Genomic DNA, 7,886 nt, shown 5'->3' with positions numbered 1-7,886 from the left:
ATCAGAGGTCCTCTAAAATCAGGAGATAATTACACTTTTTAAACATGTAGAAAACAACTTTAATACCCTTAAGCAGTTAAATTTCTCAGAAGCTGATAGTATTTAGAGATACAGACAACTCTCTTAGATTGGAGAAAACAATGATAGAAATAAACGAACTTAAGGTGGAAAAAAAGAAAGAAATCAAAATGGTTGTCATTGTTATTATTATTATTATTTATTGTTTCCTTTCCGAGGCTTGAACTCTGGGCCTGGGCACTGTCCTTGAGCATTTTACTCAAGGCTAGCACTCTACTACTTTGAGCTACAGCTCCACTTCCAGTTTTCCCATGGTTAATTGGAGATGGAAGTCTCATGGCCTTTCCTGCCTGGGCTAGCTGACCCTCAGATCTCAACCTCCTGAGTAGCCTGGATTGCAGGTATGAGCTCCAAACACTCATCTTTGGAGTTTTTTTGTATATATATTTTTAGTATAAAAATACTGTACAGAGGGGTTACAGTTACTTGAGTAAGGTAATGAGTACATTTCCTATCAAGCATTGTTACCTCCTCCTTTGTTTTTCCCCTACCATCCCTTCTCTCCCTACCTCCCCAACCCCTCCCTCCCTATACCCGAAGTTGAAAAGTTCATTTTCAACATAGTATCTTGTACATCTTGTTGTTACAATGGGTCAACCTGAATCCTTATTTCAGCATTTTGTTATTTCCCTTCCCCTCCCCAAATTAGAAAAATGTATATATAAGATGCAGAGCACTAGAATCAAATCCAGTGAAAACAAGGGTTATACCATGGGGGAAGAACATACAAAAGAAACAAAAAAGGGGCTGGGAAGGTGGCTCAGTGGTAGAGTGCTTGCCTTGCATGCATGAGGCCCTGGGTTCAATTCCTCAGCACCACATAAACAGGAAAAGCTGGAAATGGCACTGTGGCTCAAGTGGTAGAGCACTAGCCTTGAGCTAAAGAGCTCAGGGACAGCGCTCAGGCCCTGAGTTCAAGCCCCAGGACTGACAAAAAAATAGAAAAAGAAAAAAGAAACAAAAACATCACAGTACATTATAAATACATTAAAAACAACAGCAAGAAAGATAAAACCCACTTGTGTCCCTATCTTGGGGTTCATTTCACTTTCAGCTTTGGTTTTTTAATCCAGAGAAGTATAGGTCAAAGTAGCTAAGACAGTTTTCATTCTCCATTGCTTACCAGGACTACCCCAAGTAATGGCAGTATGAACAAAGCCCATTCAACAATGGTTGAATTCAAGCAAATGATTACACCAAGAAAATAAACAAACATATTTACCAATGGCAGAAGTTGTGACAATTACAGAGTCTCTGTCACTAAAAAGCATAATGTTTGTGTTGGTCACTGCATAACTTGAAAAACACCTGACATATACAACTTAAAGGAGGAAGGATTCATGTTGGTTCACAGTTTCAGATGTTTCAGTCCACAGTTAGCTGACTCCACCACTTTTGGTCCTGTGGAAAGGCAGAATATCATGGTGGAGCAAAGCTGCTCACCTCATAGTGGCCTGGGGAGCAGGGAGAGAGAGAGGAAGCAGAGCAGGGTCTAAAATAAAGTGATACCCTTCAAACACATGCTTCTAGTGATCCACTTTTTCTGACTAGTTTCCATATCCTAATAGCCTATTCAGCTATGAACTCATGATCCAATCACCTGTCAATGGCCCACCAGTTAGGGACAAGCCCTTCATCTCATTAACTTGAGGGGGACATTAGATATTCAAATCCTAGCACAGTCAAAACACAGTCCTTCAAAGTAAGAAGCATGGATCCTGAGTTCACAGACAAGCAGATACAGTTTTCCAACAGACAGTAGCACAGCTCATTTAAAGAGAGTTAATTTTCAGAGTGTCAAGTTTCATACACACTCATTCCTAAAAGTCTGTCCTGGAACATGATGGCATTGGATCCATTACCTCAATTTCCCTTCCTCACTCACCCCAGTCCCTTTGTAGCAGAAAGGTAGGCCTCTCCTTCAGAGGGAACACAGCTCTGGTGCATTGCTTTGAATATAAAATAAGAAATACTTAATAAGTCTACAATTCAACATGCTGACACCAGTGTTGAAGCAGCCGAAGATGATAAACACTGCATTGTTTTATAAGCTCTGGATTCCTGATTTTTTTTGCTGTTAACAAAAGTGAAGGCAGAAAGAATGAAGCTGTCAGATGACAGATACAGGAAAGTAATTTCTATGATTTGGAGCACATACTCCAGGAATATATATATATATATATATATATATACATATATATATATATATATAAAATTATCCTGGAATGAATTTGAGGCATGAAAATACATTACATTAGAATAAATATTGTAGGAGAAATGGATGCAAACATTAAATATTGAGCAAAATGGAATTATATAAAATTTCCAATTATTTCCAAAAGATTCCAATTATTAATGAAGAGCTGTCCTAAGCATTTAAAAGAGGGCTGGGAAGGTGGCTCAGTGGTAGAGCGCTTGCCTTGCATGCTCAAGGCCCTGGGTTCGATTCCTCAGCACCACATAAGCAAAAAGAAAAAAGCCGGAAGTGGCGCTGTGCCTCAAGTGGTAGAGCGCTAGCCTTGAGCTGAAGAGCTGAGGGACAGCGCCCAGGCCCAGAGTTCAGGCCCCACGACCGGACCCCCCCCCCAAAAAGAAAAAAGATAAAAGAATACATGACAGTGAGTATTGTCTTGCTATAGTATTTAATTCCATTAAACATATTTAAAAGACACTTACCCATGACATCAACTGCACCAGAAATTATATTCTTTGCAATGATTTATTTAAACATGATAAAGACTTTTAGATGTCAACTTAAAAAATATCTGATGGTGTATATAACTTATGGGCTATGACAGTCAAAATATCTGAAGGACACCTATCAGAAGGAAGAAACAAGATGGGTACTTTGAAGGGAAAGAAGGTTAGAGGCAGTGGATGCGTTCCATGGGGAGCCACAGACAAGTAGCTATATTTAAGAATCAGTCAGGAGTGAAGAAACAGGAGGAGATGAAGTTCCACAAGTTGAGTCAGGCTGGCTGCCAAAACTAGGTCAGAGTCTCCACTTTTTTGTCTCAGAAACTGTTGGTCAGAATATTAGTCCTCTCACAGATCACTTCATAATTTTTAATAAGAACTGCAACTGTGATGTCAGCTATCCGAGAGACAGAAGAAGGACTAGGAATGGTGCAATGCCATAGCATCACAGCTGAGGCTGTTGCCCAAAGACTAGGGTAAGTGTCCACAAGGTGGGGTGGGAGGGTCCTGCCCTCTAAGACCTCTTATTAGGAACTGTCTTTGGGAATTGGTCACTCATGCCTATAATCCTAGCTATTCAGAGGGCTGAGATCTGAGGATTGTGGTTCAAAGCCAGCCTGAATAGAAAAGTTTATGTAACTCTTTATCTTTAGTTAACCAACAAAAAGCTGGAACAAGAAATGTGGCTCAAGTAGTAGAATGCCAGCCTTGAGCGAACAAGCCACACACACACACACACACACACACACACACACACACACACACACACACACACACACACACACACACACACACACACACACACACACACACACACACACACACACACACACACACGGAAGAATTGTTATTGCAGGGAATAGCATAGCTGTCCTCCAAAATCCTGTAAGTCTGTATTGAGAAATCAGTACCGCAGTACAAGAGCTCCACACAGCATTTTTATCTGTCACAGGTGCTTATTGTGGGCTTTACATAAGATTTGGCCACACTACCAAAAGGCAAAGCAGCCTTTACAGCAACTTGGCCCTGTTGGAATTGTCTTTCTGTGGCCCCCCCACCCACCTCACACAGGGAAGCCTTGGCATTGCTAGATAAATGGATCAAAGCAGATCACATCAGTGTTTGGACTCCAGTGCTCTAGTATAGGAATTCTACTTTTCTTCATTAATACAAAGGAGCCCTATATGGCTAACTATTATTACTGTTGACATGATCCAGACCTATGGTCTCCTAGAAATTTCACTGCAGTAATAGGTCCAAAATCTTTGTATTTTATATCCTACTCTTTAGGCCCTGTGTGCATGTCTTCCCAAAGCATTTAAGATAGATATTACCTCCTTCTCATCCACAGGTCCATCTGTATGAAATTCTATGTATACAGTCCCACTGAAGATTGGTAAAACTCAACACTTCATTCATTTTCTCCACACTCTTATGTTTCTCAATCAACATGTCTACTCATTGGATAGCTATCTCTTGTCTCCTCCTAGTAAACTTCTACCCTTTCTTCAAGACAGATTTCTGGCTCATTCTCCACTCTGGTGCTCCTGATCCACTGACAGTGCTAAATCCTATCTATTGGAGTCACTGCGCACACTGGAAGTTCCAGCTGTGGAGGCTGCCTCATTTCTTTCAGTGTGATCTTGGTTGGCCTGGTGCAGTCTCTGGTGTTTAGTGAACCTCAGCCAAGTTCATTTAGAATCCATCCCGGGTACAGTTCCTGCTTTACGTTGGGGCTCTGATAAAGACAGAACTCTTCAAACTGAATGCTTCTCATGCTCTGGGTATTGGCTGGTCCCATGAAGCTTGCTGGGTACAGCAGAGCTCCATTACTGAGGGAAGTAGTATATCAATGCTGACCTCTAGCAGAGCTTGCAGGATCATTAAGTCATATGGGCATGTGCTCAGCTCCTCGTGGATTCTACTCTTGCTACCATGCTTCTTGTCTTGGTCCATGCTTATGATGGGAAGTAGAAGAAAATAAAAAATATGAACAATGACCCTAATCAGCTACAAACACAAGGACTATCGTCATTATAGTCTTTGTTTGGTAGGCGTATATTTGCATACATATTAACCAGTTTATTTTTTTGTCCTGTCCTTATTTTTATATTTCATAGCACTTCACTTTACACCTCAAGATTTTAGTTACCAAATACCAACCTAGACCAGGCTGGGGGCATCATTCAAAAGGTAGAATATTTGCTTAGCTAGTACAAAGCCTTAAGTTTAAACTCCACTACTGTCAATTATGAATGAATGAGTGAATAGGACAGAATAGAATAATAAGCAGACCTGTACCAAACCTGGGCCTTCAGAATTTCAGAGTTCCATGAAACCAGCCCATGATGGCTTTTAGTTCTTCCTTTTCTAATAACTTTTTAATGAGGTCTTTTGAGGTCTTCCTATTTCTAAGCATTGCACATGCTCACTTCCTGAATCCCAGCAATAGTCTGAGAAGTGGGTACATGTTACCTCTGTGAAAAATAAAATAACTTTGCCAAGGTAATTGGAAAAGTCTTTCTGTTCTGTGTCTTGTCTACTTTGTGTGCACAAAATGTGGGACATACAAAAATAGAGAACAGGAACTTGTTCTGTCTAGAATAAAATGTCACTGAAGTCAGAAAGAGCTGAGTTCCTGCCTAAATTGGGACATTTCACTTCCTACCTCTTACCCTAATGCTCAAATTGCACTTCTGTCCTCTTCATTTCATGCTTTTCAATTGGCTATTTCTTTTATGGGCTTTCCTTTAGTCTGCTGTATTTATTTCTGTCTTGTCATCTATATAAATTTTGTCCTGTGTATAACCTCTTTGGCTTGGCACGTTACATTAAAAATGAACCAACCAAGAAACAAATAAAAGATACTATCAGAAATATTGAAAATACCAGACATGAGAATAAGCAGGTTTCACAAGTATAGAGGCCATAAAGAATCTCTTTTTAAAGGTTACATTTTATTTCTTCCTTTAAAAAAGAAAAACTACCAGGTTCCATGTACACAGTTCAGCTGTTTCTAAAAAAGTAGTTTTGGATGCTGTTCCAGGGTTTCATAAATATAAGCAAAATTCAATAACCTGGAACTGATCAGAAGGACTGAGGCTGACATCTCCTTATCAACAGCATTGCTCTAAAAATTGCTCAACATTTCCCTCCTACTCAACTGAGTACCTGTACATCAATCTGGAACATGGGACTTATATGGCTAGACTCTCAAGATGATTTCTATTCTTTTCTGGCATAGTGGGTCATGGGGCTTGAACCCTGGGCCTGGGGGGGGTGTCCCTTAGGTCTTCAGCTCAAAGTGAACACTCTACCACTTGAGCCACAGCACCACTTCTGGTTTTCTGGTGGTTAATTGGAGATAAGAGTCTCACAGACTTTCCTGCACTGACTAGCTTTGAACAGCGATACTAAGATCTCAGCTTCCTGAGTAGCCAGGATTACAGGCGTGAGCTACTGGCACCCAGCTCTGGCTTATATTTTTATAGCTCTTGTTCACATACCAATTAGCGTTCTGACAGAAATTTCCAGAGCATCTTAGCTTATATTTTGTGAGTTGATCATAGATTCTTACATCTCCTTTACTGCTCTGCCCACAGAATATACTTTGGACAAACACTTGACTTTTTACAGTTTAGTTGGCCAAAACCCTCAGAAACTCTTGTCAAAGCATATGGCTTCTGATATTTAGCTTGACATGGATGGAACACAATAGTTGCACACAAAACTTATAAGGCAGATGATGGAAAGCACTGTCTTAGGTTGTCTGACAAGCAATCAATAACTTCAATGCCTTTTTTCAGGGCATCATTTTATTTTTTATCAAGTTGTCTCCTGTTTTCTTTAAACCTATTCTTCAATATATAAGCAACTTTTAATCTATTATTCTTTTCAGGCATTAAGCAGGTATTTAAGATAAAATTTATGTGATCTCTTGGACATAAAGGTACCCTATAAACCCATTGTTTAGAAATCAAGCCATAGCAATGTGGCAATTTTAGAGAATCATAAGTCAAACATTTTGACTGCAGTTTCATCATTACCCTGGCAGTTGAAGCTACCTACAGCATAATGCTAGTGAATGTGGAGATGAAGGTTCAGGGCAAAGACTCAGCACTTTAAAAGAAAACTAAGGAAAAACATAAAGAATGAAGGGAAGGAAGAAGGGAAAGGAGAAATGGGAGAATGAAAGAAGGATAAACACCAAAGAACCAACCAATGGATTTTGTTTTTTGTTTTTATTTGTATTTTTTGCCAGTCCTGGGCTTGAACTCAGGGCTGGACACTGTCCCTGAGGCTCTTTTGCTCAAGGCTAGCACTCTATCACTTGAGCCATAGCACCACTTCTGGCTTTTTCTGTGTACGTGGTACTGAAGTATCAAACCCAGGCTTTCATGCATGCTAGGTGAATCACTGAGCCACCTTCCCAGCCCTAAACCAATTTTTTTAAATGTGTCAATCAGATGGATTTCTAAAGAGGCATAGTGTTGTATGCCTGTAACTCTAGCTACTTAGAAGGTAGAAATAGGAGATCATGTCTTAAAGTCAGCTTTGGCAAAAGCACAAGACCCTATCTGAAAAAATAAACTAAAGCAAAAAGTAATCAATTGTTAAAACATTTGCCTAATAAGAATGAGGTACTGAGTAAACCCCATTAGAGGGAAGGAGAAAGGAAGAGAGAGAGAAAGAGAGGAGACAATAGGACAAGAGACATCAAAGGCAGTTTCTAAAGGCATCAAAAGTTCTCCCAGGTTGCAGCAAACTGTGCAGAAGGCGGCTTCTGCCAAGAGATACCACACTAGCTCTTCTATCTAAGGCCATCATCAAGGTAGAGTTAATGACTTCTAAAAATGTAATCTTAGTGAAATCTAAAATGAGTCATATGTTCCTTCCAGTAGCCACATAAATAACCAAGAAGCATGTGGCATAGTGGGTTTTGTCCTACTTTGGCCACTTGCTGGCATTAGAACTGTTGATGATACATTTAACCACCCAGAGTTTCTCTTTGAACACACTGAGGCGACAGGCAGAACTAGGTTGGGATCCTAGGTCTAATGCTTACCACTATATGACTTTTAGGGAAGTTATATAACTTTTCTGAGCTTATT

Source organism: Dipodomys merriami, unplaced genomic scaffold, assembly GCF_024711535.1.
Source record: "Dipodomys merriami isolate MVZ:Mamm:240054 unplaced genomic scaffold, mDipMer1.0.p SCAF_9, whole genome shotgun sequence".
In the NCBI taxonomy this organism is placed as follows: domain Eukaryota; kingdom Metazoa; phylum Chordata; class Mammalia; order Rodentia; family Heteromyidae; genus Dipodomys; species Dipodomys merriami.
Note: the sequence above shows the minus strand (reverse complement) of the source record.